Source organism: Diabrotica virgifera, chromosome 6, assembly GCF_917563875.1.
Source record: "Diabrotica virgifera virgifera chromosome 6, PGI_DIABVI_V3a".
NCBI classification, from domain to species: Eukaryota; Metazoa; Arthropoda; class Insecta; order Coleoptera; family Chrysomelidae; genus Diabrotica; species Diabrotica virgifera.
Window position 1 is genome coordinate 50,115,053 of NC_065448.1, and position 19,025 is coordinate 50,134,077.

General features: G+C 32.7%; 1 protein-coding gene across 1 annotated transcript in view; it reads left to right on the forward strand.

Moving 5' to 3' along the window:
* Positions 1 to 19,025, forward strand: part of LOC126886954 (transmembrane and ubiquitin-like domain-containing protein 1) — a 113,665-nt gene that overhangs the window by 31,565 nt on the left and 63,075 nt on the right. The window lies entirely within an intron of this gene.

Below are 19,025 nucleotides of genomic sequence, written 5' to 3' on the forward strand. Positions count from 1 at the left end.
TTTAATGCGTTAGAAAGAAATCGAAAAACTGTGACGCACTGAAAGATGATCATGAGAAAAAGAATACCAGCTATACCTTTCCGGGTTATCTCTTTTTCTACTATGGAGTTATCAGCTAGTTCAGTCTGAATTACGCTGGCATTTTCGTCCATACCCCATTTTCTACTAAGACGAATAGGGTCTTTTTTTGTTTATTTTTGTGGTGGAATAGTTCAATTGAACTACCCTGAGTTGTTTAGTTTTTTGAAAACAGTTTAGTCAGGGACATGTTTCACATTTTTGTAGATGTTCTTTTCTATATTCATTTCTCTCACCCTCACTCTTCCTCCATTAAATCTTGCCATTTTTTCCACGTGATCGTTATTTTATAAAAATGTTTTAAAATAATACTATTATACGAGTATGCATTCATTTTCAATTGAAAAACAGCATTTACAGAAAGAATAGATTTTTTTTGTTATGCTTTATTTAACAATCAGAATACATTAGCATCCTATAAGTTAAAGTGTTGGCTTGGGAGCTGGGCCCCTCATTGGCGTGAAGGGACTTCCTCCAATGAAGGAGTCCTAGATAGTCTTCATGTCAGCTGGCCATAATCTCTTCAACCTTCTGGCAATTGGAGCTTGTACTAGCGGCTGTATTACTGCTTTGGGGTGTGTTTCCATTTTCTCGTGGTGTTTGTTGTACCTGTCTTTAATGACATCTGTGATTAATGGAACCTTCAGATCTTCGTGTAATGTTAAATTCGACACGAACCAAGGTGAATTTGTGATCATGCGTAGTATTTTTGACTGGCTCCTTTGGATGATAGCAATATTATATTTGCTTGCACATCCCCAGACTTCGATACCATACATCCATATTGGTTTGATTATGGTGTTGTATATCAGCAGTTTATTTTCCAAACTTAGTTTTGATTTTCTATCTATCAACCAGTAGAGTTCTTTGACTTTCATGTCTATTTGTTTTCTCTTCTTTGTTATGTGCACTTTCCAAGTAAGTTTAGAGTCTAGATGTATGCCGAGGTATTTGGCAGAGTTGTTTTAGCAATAATTTTGTTATTTATGTATAGTGATGGACACTGATGTTTTCTTGTAGTAAAGTTGACATGGACGGATTTAGCCTCATTTATCTTAATTTTCCATTTTTTACCCAATTTTCTAGGTTTGCTAAGTCATTTTGTAGGATGTTGGAAGCTTCTACTGGATCTTGGTGAATTGCTATGATGACGGTGTTATCCGCAAAGGTTCCTATGACAGTGTGTGGAGACGTAGGAATATCTGATGTGAATAATACATATAGAATGGGACCCAGGACACTGCCTTGCGGAACTCCGGCCTTGATTGGGAATTTTTGCGAATATTCATCATTCACTTTTACAAGAAACTGTCTGTCATGAAGATATGATTCGAGCAGTCGATAGAAGGATAGTGGAAAGATTTTAGATATTTTGTATAATAGTCCATCATGCCAAACCTTGTCAAAGGCTTGGCTAACATCCAAGAATACTGAGGGACAATATTGTTTTTGTTCTATTGCTAAATGTATTGAATGTTTTATTCTGTGTACATGCTGAACTGTTGAGTGGCCTTGTCGAAAACCAAATTGGTGTGATGGAATCCAATCCTCAGGGAGTACTTCCTTATTTATTCTTTGAAGTACGAGTCTTTCTAGTAGTTTTGACATAACTGGCAATAAGCTGATTGGCCGATAAGATGAAACTTCCTTTGGATTTTTGCCTGGCTTCAGTATTAAAATTATTTCTGCGGTTTTGAGTTACGTCGGCCAGTAGTTTAGTCTCAGGATAGCATTGAAAATGTACATCATGGGTATGACTCCTCTGCGTGGCAGTTCTTTTAACATTTTGGAGGTTACTTTATCGATCCCTGGAGATTTTCTTGGATTTAGGAAGTTTAGTTCATTTTGAACTTCCTTTACAGAAAGTTGTTTGGTTGCGGGTATGTTTGGGATATTTGAGAGATGTCTAGCTATTTCGTCATCAACTACATCACAGTTCGGTGTGAATACATTGGATAAGTATGCACCAAATATTGAAGCCTTTTCTTTATCGCTTCTTGCCCATATAGCTGCAGGATTTCTGGAGTCACGTACAGGAGAATTCTGCATTTGAGGCTTGTTTTTGAATTTGCATGGTTTCCAGATGGAGTTATCACTTCGGTTAAGACCCTTCAAATATTCATTAAATGAACTTTCACGCAGTTCTTTAATTTTTGCTTTTAGTCGACTACTGGCTCGGTTGTACGCTGTTCTGTCAACAGGGGCTTGCGTGCGTTGTAATCTAGCTTTTGCTTTTCGTTTTAGAGCTATGAGTTCCTTCACTTCTTTAGGTACAGAAATGTCTTTCTTTTGGATGGTGGGACGAGGAGTGGCTTGTTGTACTGATTCTATTAGGAGGTCATTAAAAGTTGTGATCGCCCCTTCGACTTCATTGGGTTCCTTTAGTCTGATGTCGAGTTTTACTTTTTCTTCAATTCTGGTACGATATTCTTCCTATTTGGTTTTCTTATTATGTAGTCTTGTGGGAGTTTTTCTATGTAACGCTGTTGTTCCTATTGAAGCTATTATCGGAGAGTGGTCAGAAGAAAGATCATAGCTTGGTATTACGTCTAAGTAAGGAGCTGGTAACCCATTTGTCACAAAAAAGTCAAGCAAATCAGGAGTTTTAGCAGGATCAGTTGGCCAGTAAGTTGGAGTTCCTGTTGACAGGTATGCGTAATGCTTCTCTTGAATCACTGATGCCAATTCTCTACCTTTGGTTGTTGTAAGCCTAGACCCCCATAAAATGTGTTTGCTATTGTAATCACCGCCCGCAATAAATTTGGATCCTAGTGTATCGAAAAAATCACTGAAATTATTATATTATTTTGATTATTAGGGCGTCTCATTATGTTGTGATAGTAGCTACAACCTTTATAGCTGGCTGTATGGGCACCTCCACAAAGTGCACATATTGCTGGAGTGTTCCTTGTTTTTGTGCAGGTTGATGTACTATGGGCTCCCCCGCACTTAACGCAGACAAAAGGTTTATAACAGTAACCCTTGGTGTGTCCATATTGTTGGCATCGCGTGCATTGAGCTGGTCCATAGTTAGGTTTTGGAGGTTCTACCTGTATGATTAAATTTTGCATTTTTTGTATTTTATATACGTCTTTGTTATTTACCGCAGGCTCTAAATCCACAAAGAACAGATTAAGAGGCTCCTTAGTTCTTTTGTCCTTGGCATTGAGGATATTTCTTACTTGATGGCCTTTTGCATTGAGTTCTTTCACTATTTCTTTTGTATCCATAGTGTGGTGAAGGTGTCTGATCACTACTCGGAATGCACGTTCTTCTTTGAGTTGGTATGTGCGGTGTACAATTTTTTTCTCACGCATATACGTTACTAGTTGCCTGTAAGACTCAACAGTATCACTAATTATTTTAATTTTATTATCTGCAAGTGTTTTTGTACTGTAGTGCTCATCATCAATGGCATCTCTTAAACTTAGTATCATTTTCTGGTAATCTATTAATCCGTACACAAATATTGGAGGAGGTTTTATAGTTTTAGCTTCGGTGATATCTATTTGTTGGTCTGTTTGACTCTCTTCTACAGTTTCTTCTACAGGAAGCTGACTATATCTATTGCTTATATCTATGTCGGTATTGCTTATATCTCTGATCTTCCTTCTTTTTGTATTCGTTACTTGTTGCCATTCGTTCTCGTTGGCTGCGTGTTGTTCTAGCTCCTCATCGTCACTTGTAGAGGACAATCTGTGATAATATTTCTGACTGGTTGATGGTATATGTTGTGATTTTTGGATCATTGGTACCTGATGTATGTAATTTTGTTGATTAACTGGTACCTGCTTAGTATAATTTGCTTGAGAAGCATCAAAATGTTGTTGAGATAAACAAGAATTATTATTATTCAATGCTGCTTGAGTTATTGGTTGAGAATTAATAAATTGTTGTACTTGCATATTTGTATCTGCTACACCCTGTATGTTGGTTTGCGAAACTGGCTGGCTATAAGAATCTCCAGGTCCATTACTAGCTGGTAACACATTCATGTTTTTATTTCACTTAAATTAGCATTGGGTTCAAAAACTCATTAAATTTCAATGTAAATGAAAATAAATATTTCATTAATTGTTTTTAAATTGTAGGTATCGGTTTTTAACAAAAATTCCGGTTCGAAATTTTTATCGTGGTGTACGTTGCTTGATGATTAAGGCAATACATCCGCACAGCACGAGAGGCCATTGGGTACTAAGAAAGAATAGATGACTCAAAAATTTTGGAATGGTTATTATTTTTTCAATGTTAGAATCGTAAATATGAAATAATAAACTACATACACCGGCAAAATTAGCCGAACACCTTAAAAATGGGACATGTTTGATGTCTCGAATTTCCTAAACCTGTTGTCCGATTTGAGTAATTCTTTTAGTATGTTATAGCTTTATTAGTTAAGAATATCGGTGTAATAATATTGTTGCTAGACAGGTAAATGTCATTTTATACCGGGTGTTACAATCATACTGTGTTTTTTTCTTAAAGTTCGGAACACCCTGTGGAATATTCTAGCACATATAAAAGATTAAAATTAAAACTCGATTGTAGACTTAGGCTTTCTTAACATTTTCTTTTTTGATTCATTTGCTTGTGTTGGAAAATAAATAAGTTATGTGCTTTAACAACTAGCCATGCTTTTTATCAACAAATCCTCCTAGTAGGGGAGGAAAGTATGCTAAATTTGCAGTTACTCGAGCGTTATGGGGACCTATTGGATTGTGAAGAGTGGGTGCTAAAACCAAAAAAAGTTAAGTTAAGTTTTCCATAAAGTGTGGGACTCTCCATTTTTTAATTTAATTTTTTTCCGATTATAGCACCATCTATCCATAATTGGAAAAAATGTTGCGAATAAAAGTTTCTTATTTTTACGTCAAGTATCCAAATCTGCAATAAAAATTGGGGGCCCCTATTTAAGATTTTAAAGTAACCCCCCACCCCACCTCCGTGGGTGGTCGTGTTTGGTGCCATTCGGTAGATTTTTGAAAAATAATGAATAGGTGTATTTTGCACTTTTACGATCTGATGTTCATTTCGCGAAATATCGCAGGGTTCGTATTTAAAATTTTTAATTTACCCCCCACCTGTCACGAGCCCCCCACGGAGGTGGGGTGGGGATTTAATTTAAAATCTTAAATAGGAGCCCCCAATTTTTATTGCAGATTTGGATTCTTTACGTAAAAATAAGCAACTTTTATTCGACACATTTTTTCGAATTATGGATAGATAGCGCTATAATCGGAGAAAAATTATTGTTTCAAATGAAAAATTAAATTAAAAAATGAAAAGTCCCCCACCTTACGGAAAACTTAACTTAACCTTTTTCTGATTTTAGCACATACTCTTCACAATTAAATAGGTCTTCATAACGCTCGAGTAACTGCAAATTTAGTATACTTTCCTCCCCTACTATGAGGATTTATTGATGAAAAACATGGATAGTTGTTAACGCACGCACATAACTTTTTTATTATCTCACATAAGTAAATGAATCAAAAAGGAAAATGTTAAGAAAGCCTAAGTCTACAATCAAGTATTAATTTTAATATTTTTCATATGCTAGAATATTCCACAGGGTGTTCCAAACTTTAAGAAAAAAACACAGTATGATTGATACACCCGGTATAAAATGTTATTTACCTGTCTAGCAACAATATTATTACAACGATATTCTTAAATAATAAGGCTATAACATACTAAAAGAATCACTCAAATCGCACCAGTGGTTTAGGAAATCAAGACATTAAACATGTCCCATTTTTAAGGTGTTCGGCTAATTTTGCCGGTGTGTGTATATATTTAATTCAACGAGCAAATTCCAAGTAGGTAAACAATGTTTACCTCGTGATTGTCTGCGTTATCGTCGTAATTTAATAATAATTAGTAATTGTTTATTGTGTCGTGTTAGTTTTAGGATTTATGTATTGATTAAGTACCATTCCATAGTCCTTGACGGGTCTAGGACGTTTCATCGCCGCCAGTTCATCACCGCCGTTTCGATGCCGCCAGTTCATCGCCGGCCGATTCATCGCCGGCCGTTTCGATGCCGCCGGTTCATCGCCAGTCAGTTAATCGCTAACTGATATATTTCCTAATTTTCGACCAATTTTCGACAGTTACATTTATTATTTATTTTTAGTATTAATTAGGAATTCTAGGAAATGCGAGATATGACCATTCCCGTTGCCATACTTAATCTTTTAATAGACTTTTAAACTTTTATAATATAAAATATAATTTAACACTACAAATTTAATACTGTTTAGTATCAAATTTAGGGGAAGTAGAAATAGAACAGTAAATTAATATAATAATATTTTTTATCTATTTATTTGTCATAAGTTTTGAACTGAATTTTAACGTCGTGTCGTGTCATTTCCCATAATACAAAATCAACTGACTAACTGGCGATGAAACGGACGGCGATGAAATGGACTGGCGATGAACCGGCGGCATCGAAACGGCGACGATGAACCGGCGGCGATGAAACGTCCCATTCCGTCCTTGACTATGTATTTTCTAGTATATATCGCGTCATATACCTAATGAATTGAAAACCAAAAAAAGCTGAAAAATTATAATTTTTACGAATTATAAATTTAAACAATTTGATTGTTTATGATAAATTCCCGTCAATGTATGTATTATATTTTATTATGTAGTATACAGTATACCAAACAATAAAAAATGTTTACAAAATACATGAAAATCATAAATACTATAAATTTACACACTGCTTTGTTATGATTAGACAGCAGGTGCAAATAATTTAGATAAATAAACACTCATATGTTTAAAACCGCTTATTTCCACATATTCTAATGATGGGTCCATTGGAACCGCGTGGTAAGTGATGATATAAATTAAAAAATCCCCCGAATATTAAAAAATAAATTCAATTTAACTAATTATTTAAGTATGTTCATACAGAGATGTTTCTATATAAAATCATTGAAATCTAAAAACAATTATTCAATTTTCATGGTAAATAATCTCTTAGGAAAATAATTTGTATTTCCATACTGATAACATGTTTCGCTCTGGGTATTTTTATAATACATCACAAACATATTGACAAAAATAGTTTAAAAACAAACTGATATGGAAATAGATTTGTTTATTTGTTTGTTTAGATTCACGAACTCGCAAAACATGGTGGCATCAATAATACGTTATATAAAGAGTGTCCCATAATTTATAGAATATTTGAATTTATAGAAAACACTTTCTTTCTTTAGGTTGTAATTTTTTTATTGAATCACACGTAGAATCATGAGTACATATACACGAGCGGGACACCCTCAAAAAAGCGCTTAGTTTTCGATAAGCATCAAGTTAGCTAAACACCTATCACAAATCGATTCGAAAGTAGGTGGATAATTTGCCGCTAATTAGTCGTTAATTAGTTGTGAAAATACCGATTTTGTCGTTTCTTTATTTTTTTTATTTTTTTAGGTGCTTTGCTAACTTGATATAAAGTTAGCAAAGCACACCTCCGAAAAATGACTTTAGAGCGTTCGTAGGAGAATCGGAATAGGATTAGTTTTTGCCGCTAATTAGTCGCTAATTAGTTGTGAAAAAATTAATTTTCTAAATTAATTTTTTTTTTGTTTTTTTGGGTGCTTTGCTAACTTGATATAAAGTTGGCAAAGCACGCTTCCATAAAATGATTTTAGGGATTTCGTAAAAGAATGAAAATAGAATGAGAATTTGCCGCTAATTAGTCGCTAATTAGTTGTGAAGAAATGAATTTTCTAAATTAATTTTTGTTTTGTTTTTTTGGGTGCTTTGCTAACTCGATATAAAGTTGGCGAAGCACGCCGCTATAAAATGATTTCAGAGTTTTCGTAAGGGAATGAGAATAAAATGAGAATTTGCCGCTAATTAGTCGCTAATTATTTGTAAAGGAATTTTATTCACAAAAAATTTTTTTTTGTTTTTCACGGTGCTCCGCTTACTCGATATAAAGTTGGCAAAGCACGACTCCATACAATCATTCTAGGGTTTCCGGAGAAGAATAGCAATGGAATAAGAATTCTTTGCTAATTAGTCGTGCATTAGTTGTGAACACACCAATTTTGTCGTTTTTTTGTTTTTGACGGTTCTTTGCTGACTTGATATAAAGTTCGCAAAGCACGCATCCATAAAATGTAGAATCATATTCTCCACTCTTCAGCACAACAGAAAACTTGACGCGTGTTGCAAATTTTATATCTTCTAATTTATACAACATTCAAACTGTTATTCATAATACGAGTATCGCGATTATGACAGGATAGCGTTTCGAAAATTCATAAATGGCTGTTAAGATGTTCGATATGAATTGGAACCTATACAAGATTCACCGTCTTGGTATCTTTTTGGTGGACAATGTAGTAATGTGTAGAAGACTTATGCTGAATAACCGAACATTTTTTTTCTCAGTGTGCTTCAGGCACAAAAAGCGTGATTTTTGTACGTGTGCGTAACGCAAAATCACGTTTTTTGAGCCTTCAACATGAAAAACTATGTTCGTACGTATGAGCAATCGTCGATTTAGGCTCAGACGATTTTACGGCTTGGCTTCGCCTCGCCTCAAAAATCACGTCTTCGCCAAAATCGACTTCTTGCTCACACGTACGAAAATAGCTATTTTCCCTCAAGTGAATATTTCCTTCGCAAGAAATTTTTTTTCCCCAAGGAATGAAAATAACTATTTTTTATCAAAGCGGTCCAAAAAGCCTCCTTTTTTGCCCGCTTAGTGGACAAAAATCGGCTTTTTCTCCCATTATGATTAAAAAATCGTTTGCACCATGGAAAATGTACTTTTTAATCGTGATTGATTTGTAATGTCACACGTAATAATATAAAAGGATTCATTTTGCAGGACACTTTGAAAACACGGAAAGAAATAAATTGTCGAACTCTGTGAAATCAGACTCACAGCTAGGCCTTTGACGAAGCAAACTGTCTCAAGGAAACGATGCGACTAAGAAGAATGCATTCTTCTTAGGTGCAACCAATGGTTAGCTTTTCCGGCTTGGTCCTCAGGGAGCAGCGGGCTCACTGGGTCGTTGACCATGCATTTTCAGAGATACATACAAAAGAATAATCCAGAATTTCCGTTCGGGATAGTCAGATATAATCCTACACGTAAAATAGTTCAGAGAATCATCCATTCGTGTTCTTCCAAGGACTCGTATGACTACTATATTGAGTAGAGACAATGTCTACAACTTTATTTTGTTGTAAACAACTATTTTCTTATACTAAACATCAGTCAACTAAAATTTTTTTTGAACCATTTCGTGTTTTTTTAAAAAATACAACACAATATCAGAGAAAATAAAAGTTTTTAACTTTTTATTGTCAAAAATGGTAAATTGTTTATAATGAAATACGTTCCACTAAATTTCATTTATAACTATTTTGTTATTTTACTCTTTGTTTTTCCTTGGGACTTTGAGATTAGATTGGAAATTACACATAATAAGAATTTGGTGGTCGATGACCATCGAAGTCAAAATCTATTCATTTTTAAAAATTACTACTGTAGAATAACTTTTATATATGAGTGGTAAAAAGGCGGGCGGTCGGGCAAACTTTATATGAAGTCAGCAAAGAACCGTAAAAAACAAAAAAACAACGACAAAATTGGTATTCTCACAACTATTGCACGACTAATTAGCGACAAATTCTTATTCTATTCATATTCTTTTACGAAAACCCTGAAAAGATTGTATCAGGGCGTGCTTTACCAACTTTATATCGAGTAACGAAGCACCGTAAAAAACAAAACAAAAAATGTTCTGAATGAAGTTCCTTCGCAACTAATTAGCGGCAAAATCTCATTCTATTCTCATTTTTTTACGAAAACCCTTAAATAATTTTATTGAGGCGTGCTTTGCCAACTTTATATCAAGTTAGCAAAACACCCAAAAAAAAAATTCATTTAGAAAATTCATTCCTTCACAACTAATTAGCGACTAATTAGCGGCAAATTCTCATTCTATTTTTATTCTTTTACAAAATACCTAAAATCATTTTATGGAAGCGTGCTTTGCCAACTTTATATCAAGTTAGCAAAGCACCCGAAAAAACAAAAAAAAAATTAATTTAGAAAATTAATTTTTTCACAACTAATTAGCGACTAATTAGCGGCAAAAACTAATCCTATTCCCATTCTCCTACGAACGCTCTGAAGTCATTTTTTGAACGTGTACTTTACTAACTTTACATCGAGTTAGCGGAGAACCTGAAACAACAAAAATAATATCAAAAAAATTGCTAAAAAAATTCGTCCACAACTAATTAGCGACTAATAAGCGACAAATTCTCATCCTATTTCCATGCTTTTACGAAAAAACTTAAATCATTTTAAAGATGCGTGCTTTGCCTACTTAATGTTGAGTAATCGAAGCACCGTAAAAACCAAAAAAAAAAACAGAATTTATGGATGAAATACCTTCACAACTAATTAGCGATTAATTAGCGGCAAATTCTGATTCTATTTTCATTCTTTTACGAAAACACTAAAATCATTTTAGGGAGGCGTGCTTCGCCAACTTTATATCAAGTTAGCGAAGCACCCAAAAAAACAAAAAAAAATTAATTTAGAAAATTCATTTCTTCACAACTAAGTAGCGACTAATTAGCGGCAAATTCATATTATATTTTCATTCTTTTACGAAACCCATAAAATCATTTTATGGGGGCGTGCTTTGCCAACTTTATATCAAGTTAGCAAAGCATCCAAAAAAACGAAAAAAAAATTCATTTAGAAAATTCATTTTTTCACAACTAATTAGCGACTAATTAGCGGCAAATTCTCATTCTATTCTCATTTTTTTACGAAAACCCTTAAATCATTTGATTGAGGCGTGCTTTGCCAACTTTATGTCAAGTTAGCAAAACACCCAAAAAAACAAAAAAAAAATTAATTAAAAAAATTATTTTTTTCAGAACTAATTAGCGACTAATTAGCGGCAAATTCTCATTCTATTCCCATTCTTCTACGAACGCTCGAAAGTCATTTTTTGCAGGTGTGCTTTGCTAACCTTATATCAAGTTAGCAAAGCACCTAAAAATAAAAAATAAAAAATAAACGACAAAATCGGTATTCTCACAACTAATTCACGACTAATTAGCGGCAAATTTTTTTTCTATTCCTATTCTTCTACGAAAACCCTAAAATGATTTTTCGGAGGTGTGCTTGCCAACTTTATATCAAGTTAGCAAAGAACCCGAAAAAACAAAAAAAAATTAATTTAGAAAATTAATTTCTTCACAACTAATTAGCGACTAATTAGCGGCAAATTCTCATTCTATTTTCATTCTTTTACGAAATCCCTAAAATCATTTTATGGAAGCGTGCTTTGCCAACTTTATATCAAGTTAGCAAAGCACCCAAAAAAACAAAAAAAAAATTAATTTAGAAAATTAATTTTTTCACAACTAATTAGCGACTAATTAGCGGCAAAAACTAATCCTATTCCGATTCTCCTACGAACGCTCTAAAGTAATTTTTCGGAGGTGTGCTTTGCTAACTTTATATCAAGTTAGCAAAGCACCTAAAAAAAATAAAAAAAAAACAGAAACGACAAAATCGGTATTTTCACAACTAATTAACGACTAATTAGCGGCAAATTATCCACCTACTTTCGAATCGATTTGTGATAGGTGTTTAGCTAACTTGATGCTCATTAGTTTTCGAGATACTGACCACGGAGTGGTGAATGGCTAATTTTATTCATACTTTATATTTTCGAGGGTGCTGAAAACGAAAATGAGGTTTATTTTGAATTTCATGTGGGGGAACGTTGTCAAAATCGCAATTTTACCCCAAAAATAAAAAAAATAAAATCACGTTTTTTGCCTTTACCTAGCTACAACCCTGTTGTTCCATTTTAACATTTTTTCTAAAATTTTTTACAGTGTATAGCTCTAACATTTCCGAAGACAACGGTACCTGTTTCAAGCTTTTATTCTTATTCTGATAAAGGTTATGAATTTTTCAAAGGAAAGGGTGCGGATTTGTGCATTGCAAAATTTAATCGCAAAAGTTGTGTGACAAAGTTTAAAAGTTAGCTTCTTATTTACGTTTATCTTAAAATAGAGAGTACAAAGAAGTTTTCTTCAAGAAATTTCATTTTCTTCAGATCAAGATGTTGTGCAACTTTTAATGTGGACATTAGAAATCCCCAATATACCGCTTGTTTTTCGAGATACTGACAGTGGGTGGTGAATGGCTAATTTTGGCCTTAGATTATGTTTTTGACCCTGATGAAAACGAAAATAAAATTTATTTTAAATTTTAGGTGGGGGAATATTGTCAAAATTGCAATTGTACCCCAAAAATAAAAAAAAAATGAAATCACGTTTTTTTGCGTTTAGCTCGCTACAACTCTGGTCCGTTTTAATATATTTTCTAAAGTTTATACACTATATATATCGCTCACTTTTTGAAGACAATGGTTTCTGCTTTAAGCTTTTAGTCTTATTCTAGTAAAAGTTATGCATCTTTTAAAGTACAAGGTGCAGATTCGTGAATTACAAAATTTGACTGACAAAATTTGAAATATAGATCTTAAATTAAATTATTTTTAAAACATGAGTACAAAGAAGTTTTCTGGAAAGTTTTGTATCAAAATGTTTTATAGAAAACAAATGGTGCAACTTTTAACATCGACGTTATAAATCCCCCAAATAACACTAATTTTTCGAGATACTGATCATTGGTGGTGAATTGCTAATTTTGATCTTACTTTATGTTTTTGATGGTGCTGAAAACGAAAATCAAGTTTATTTTGAATTCTAGGTGGGAGAACATTGTCAAAATCGCAATTTTGCCCTAAAAATAAAAAAAATTAAACCACGTTTTCTTAAAATTAAAAGTTGCACCATATTTCTTCTATAACACATCTAGATCTAAAACTCCCCATAAAACTTCTTTGGACTCTATGGTTTAACATAAACGTAGTCAAATAAATGAATTTTAAATGTTGTCACTTAATTTTTGCCATTTAACTTTGCAATTCACGAATCTGCACCTTTGATTTTTTTAAATTCATAACTTTTATGAAGAAAAGATTAAAAGGCTACAGTTGCTTTTATACTCTTCACAAAGGTGAGAAATATACGCTGTAGAAATTTCAGAAAAAAATATTAAAATAGAACAGAGTTGTAGTGAGTTAACGTAAAAATTCGTGACTTCATTATTTTTTTCATTTTTAGGTTAAAATTGCGATATTGACAATGTTCCGTCACATAAAATTCAAAATAAACCTCTTTTTCATTGTCAGCACCATCGAAACATAAAATAAGACCAAAATTAGCCATTTACCGCCCATGGTCAGTATCTCGAAATATAAGCGTTATTTTTGGGATGTATAACGTCTATATTAAAAGTTGCGCCATTTTTTTTTTCTATAAAACATTTGTAACTAAAACTTTCCAGAAAACTTCTTTGTACTCTATGTTTTAACATAAACCTAATTAATAAGATAAATTTCAAATTTTGCCACTCAACTTTTGTGATTAATCTTTGCAATTCATGAATCTGCACCTTGTACTTTAAAAAATTCATAACTTTTACCAGAATAATACTAAAAGCTTAATATAGATACCACTGTCTTCAAAGAAGTGAGCAACATATAGTGTACAAACCTTAGAAAAAATATTAAAATAAACCAGAGTTGTAGCGAGTAAAACGCAAAAAAACGTTATTTACCTTTTTTTATTTTTAAGGTGATACAGTAGCGATCAACAGGTAGCCAAAACGCGTTCTAAGATTACGGCTGTAATTTTGAATATTTTTTCGAGATATTTGGCACACGTATTCGTAATATAATAAAAAATGGCGGTACAGAGCCCAATTTGAAAAATATATTAATATGTGGAAATTACTCTGTAATTAAATACAATATTAAAAAAACGAGCCTGTACCGCCATTAAGGAGAACAAAAAAATACACTTTCTTCAAATAAACTTTTTTATCCGATGCCTAGATTTTGTGTCATTTTGGAACTACTAATGAAATAAAAAATTTTAGTAGTTCCAAAATGACACAAAATCTAGGCATCGGATAAAAAAGTTTATTTGAAGAAAATGTATTTTTTTGTTCTTCTTAATGGCGGTACAGGCTCGTTTTTTTAATATTGTATTTAATTACAGAGTAATTTCCACATATTAATATATTTTTCAAATTGGCTCTGTACCGCCATTCTTTATTATATTACGAATACGTGTGCCAAATATCTCGAAAAAATATTCAAAATTACAGCCGTAATCTTGGAACGCGTTTTGGCTACCTGTTGATCGCTACTGTTTCCTCTTAAGGTAAAATTGCGATTTTGACAATATTTCTTCACTTAAAATTCAAAATTAACCTAATTTTCGTATTCAGTACCATCAAAAACATAAAGTAAGATTAAGATTAACTATTCACCACCGATAGTCACTATGGTCAGTATCTCGAAAAATAAGCTATATTTTAGAGATGAGATTTATAACGTTGATATTAAAAGTTGCACAATTTTTTTTTCAATAAAACATTTTGATCTAAAACTTTCCAAAAAACTTCTTTGCACTCTATACTTTAACATACACGTGATTAAAAAGCTAAATTTCAAACTTCGTCTCTCAATTTTTGCGATTGAACTTTGCAATTCAGAAATTTGCACCTTTCACTTTAAAAAATTCAGAACTTTTATTAAAATAAGACTGAAAGCTTGAAGTAAGTACCATTCTCTTAAGAAAGGTGAGAAATATACACTGTAAAAATTTCAGAAAAAAGTGTTAAAATGTAGCGAGGTAAACGCAAAAAAACGTGATTTCTTTTTTTTTATTTTTAGGTTAAAATTGCGATTTTGACAATGTTCCCCCACATAAAATTTAAAATAAACCTCATTTTCGTTTTCAGCACCTTCAAAAATATAAAGTATGAATAAAATTAGAAATTCACCTCTCCGTGGTCAGTACCTGGTCATTTTAGGGGTATCTCCCGCTCGCCTAATAGGATAGGGTTATGTATAATAACACATCAGGCAAATGACCTCCAGTCCGCCACAGCTTGACTGGCACATACGACTCTTGTCAAAATTTTCCATGACTATTTTACATAAAAAGCTGAATTTCATTGATGCAACGTTGCATTTCCTCCTTCAATGCACGGCTGGTTGTAGGCTTGTTGACATATACCTTTGACTTCAAATAACACTGATCACCGAAATGAGAGTATACACGTCTAGGAAATGTCTCATTCAGTAGTAATTTAATTTCAGAGGATGGCAAGAGACTCGAATTGAATCAAAAACGAAACGATTATTTTCTTTTAGTAATTTAATTGTTTCACTTAGTTTATGGCATGTGACACCGTCTTGTTGAAACCACATGTGGTTCACATCAATATCATCCAATTGGCAGCAAGAACTCTCACCAGTAAGAATAACTGCTTCACCAGCCTCATTTTCAAAGAAGTATGGTCCAATGACCATATATTAAATATCAAAGACAAATTTTGTCTTAAAAGAAATACAAGACTACCCGTTACGAACATAAGTACTATATGCTTTGTTCATCGACTTTAAGCACGACACAGTAAACAGACAGCAGATGCACGAACTGATGAAAGAATTGGAGATATCAAGTAAAATGCTCAGGATGATAAAGATGACGATGGAAACACTTCCTCAAAAACTCTTTCTCTTTTGAAATTGAAGAGTCTCAGATGCAGAATTCACCATTAAAATGGTAAATAGTTATTTAAATCTGAGACTTTTCGTGTTGAAAGTTCTTTCTGGTACATCCTTAATCTGCTACTTTTACAATTTATAAGACCGCAGACGACGAATATAGAAAACAAAAAGGATTCCTTGCAATCATATTCCGTTTTCATTCGTCTCGGAAAAGGACAGAAGAGGAACTTTCTAGTACTCAAATCTGAGTAAAGATAGAAAAGTAAAAGATGGTTTTGCTTGTTTTTGATCCAGAGGGATGCACAATCGCTGGACAGCTGTTTCCACCATTTCAGGCTTTTTCAACAGCACTAGCGTCTTACTCTTTTCTTTAAGAGATGTCGCTACAGCGTCCCAAAAATTGGATTTTAAACTAGTGATGAATTTAAACTATTTTTGAAATTCCACTTAAATAGACAGTTTGGTTTCGTTTTGGTTCAGAGGTGTGCACGCAGTTCCACAAAGGACGTCGTAAGACAGAAACAAGTGTCTGGATATTGTCTGTCGCCTCTGAGTCGGAAGGAAACATAAACTGTCTTTCATTTTCACTTTTATCTTTACTCAGAGTTTGAGTATTAGGAACTTTCTTTCGGACCTTTTTGTTACCGGAAAGGGGTTGGTTACTTCGATTTAATGGACTGTAGTAATCGCAAAAATAATACTTTATTAAATCAAATTTACTTGAATACATAAAATCAAACATTTAGTTTTTACAATGCACATAGCTTCGTCTTTCTTTGGTGAAGGTTAAATCAGAGAGTGAATCTTCTTTTTCGTTGCACTGCACGTTGCACGTCAATTCGCGAGAGACAGAGTTGCCAGAGCTCGAATCTTATGATTGTATATATTAATAATATTGGTATGCACACTCCGCAGATAGTGTGCTACTTTTTTTATAAACAAAATGGCGGCCGAAAATCGTGTTTATTTCAGTTTTTGCTCTATAACTCCAAAGATTTTAACTTTACACCAAAAACACCCAAATAAAAATTCACCGTAATGAAATTCTGCATAGAGATTGATGCGTTTTTCACTATTTTATAATTCCAGAAGCCGATGGAAGTTAAATTAACAGTTTAACAGCAATTGAATTGTTAATTAAAAACTTACGGTCGCTATAATAACCACAATAATTATGATGCACAAGATTAACTATGATTTTTGTATAAAAATACACTATATCTATCTAATGTATTTTATAGAATTGAAATTGGACTACATATTTAAGTGGCCTCAGGAATATTTTAAAATTATAAACAATATTTTGGCTCATAAACAAATAGAATATATCGGGAAATATTAAATTAAATTAAATCATGAAAACGATATTGAAACAAAAAGCGGAGAACTCTTCTTTTAAAAGAAAAAAACGTTTAATTGCGATGAGTGGTTCCTAAGATACAACCGGTCAAAGTTGACCGGCATGTACGGCAAAGACATAAACAATAGGTTCATAATTATACCAGTTTGGTCTTACGGAATAGAACTATGGGGCTGCAGTAAACCTTCAAATACGAAGATACTCCAAACATTCCAATCCAAAATTCTCCGTATGATAAGTAAAGCTCCATGGTATGTATCCAACCAGACACTCCACAATGATCTGGACATCCCACTAATCAAGGACTTAATAAAAAATCGTTCAATAAAATATCAAAATCGCACTGACCACACCAACGACTTGATAAACAATTTATTCACCCAACCACTTGCTGAAAGAAGACTAAAGAGAATATGGTCAGACGACCTACCACAATAAAGAATAAGACTTAGAGAACCGTCACTGGATGGTACCTAACTCACGTTAATTTACTTTCAGACTATTTACTTATTACTTTATGTTTAGAGTAGATTGTAAAAATGCAGTGTACCAAAAAAAAACAATTTTTGAACTATCACATTTTTATTTCGGTCCTCTTTCTCCACACCAATTTTCATATCTTTAAAATACTCAACATATATTATTATAATAAAAACTATCGATATTACGAGTGAAAATTACCAAAAAGAGCAAAATTCCAATCAAAAATTAGGTTGGAGAAAATGGAATCTCAAAGTTCAAAATCGGTATACGTTAAAAAAATGCATTTTCTCGGCTTCCCATGGAGCAATTTTCTTCATTCTTTTTTTGTTCTCAAGTAACTCTAGTAGAGCCATTTAACTAACGCATTATTAAAGGTCAAAGTTGCTTTTGTTTTGTTTTAAAAAATTAATTTATTTATTATAACAAAAATGTTTAATTTGTTTAAATAAAGATTGTTTAAATAATTATACAGCTTTCAAATGAGAATATTTGTATTTTTAAAGTTAAAAAGTATCCTTGTAGTAAGTTTATCTAAAAAAAGTCTACAACTGGAAAAAATATGTAGTTTTCTTTTCTTATAAATAAATTAATCTATTATAACAAAACAAAAGCAACTTTGACATTTAGTAATGCGTTATTTAGATGGCTCTACTCGAGTTACTTGGGAACAAAAAAAGAATGAAGAAAATTGCTACATTGGAATCCGAGAAAATGCATTTTTTAACGTATGTAGACTTTGACCTTTGAGATTCCATTTTCTCCAACTTAATTTTTGATTGGATTTTTGCTATTTTTGGCAATTTTCACTTGTACTATCGATAGTTTTTATTATAATAATATATGTTATGAGTATTTGAAAGATATGAAAATTGGTGTGGAGGAAGAGGACCGAAATAAAAAGGTGATGGTTCGAAAATTATGGTCCTATTATTTATATCTTTGCCGTAAATGCCGGTCAACTTTGACCGGTTGTATTTGTATCTCTGGAACCACTCATCACAATTAAACTTTTTTTCTTTTAAAAGAAGCGCTCTTCCGTTTTTTTCTTTTCATGATTTAACTTAATTTAGTTTTTCCCGAGATATTCTATGTGTTTATAAGCCAAAAAATTGTTAATAATTTTAAAATATTCCCGAGGCCACTTAAATAGTCCAATTTCAATTCTGTAAAGTACATTAGACATATATTGTGTCTTTTTGTATAAAAATGATAGTTATTCTTATGCATCATAATTATTGTGCTTATTATAGCGACCGTAAATGTTTAATTAACAATTCAATTGTTGCTAAACTGTTAGTTCAATTTCCATCGGCTTCTGGAATTATAATCTATACGAAAACAGCTTTGATATTACCAAGTTATTTAATTATTGATAAACAATTACTTACCTAAAATTTTAGTTGAAAATTAAAGATTTTGTTGGAAAAACCCGC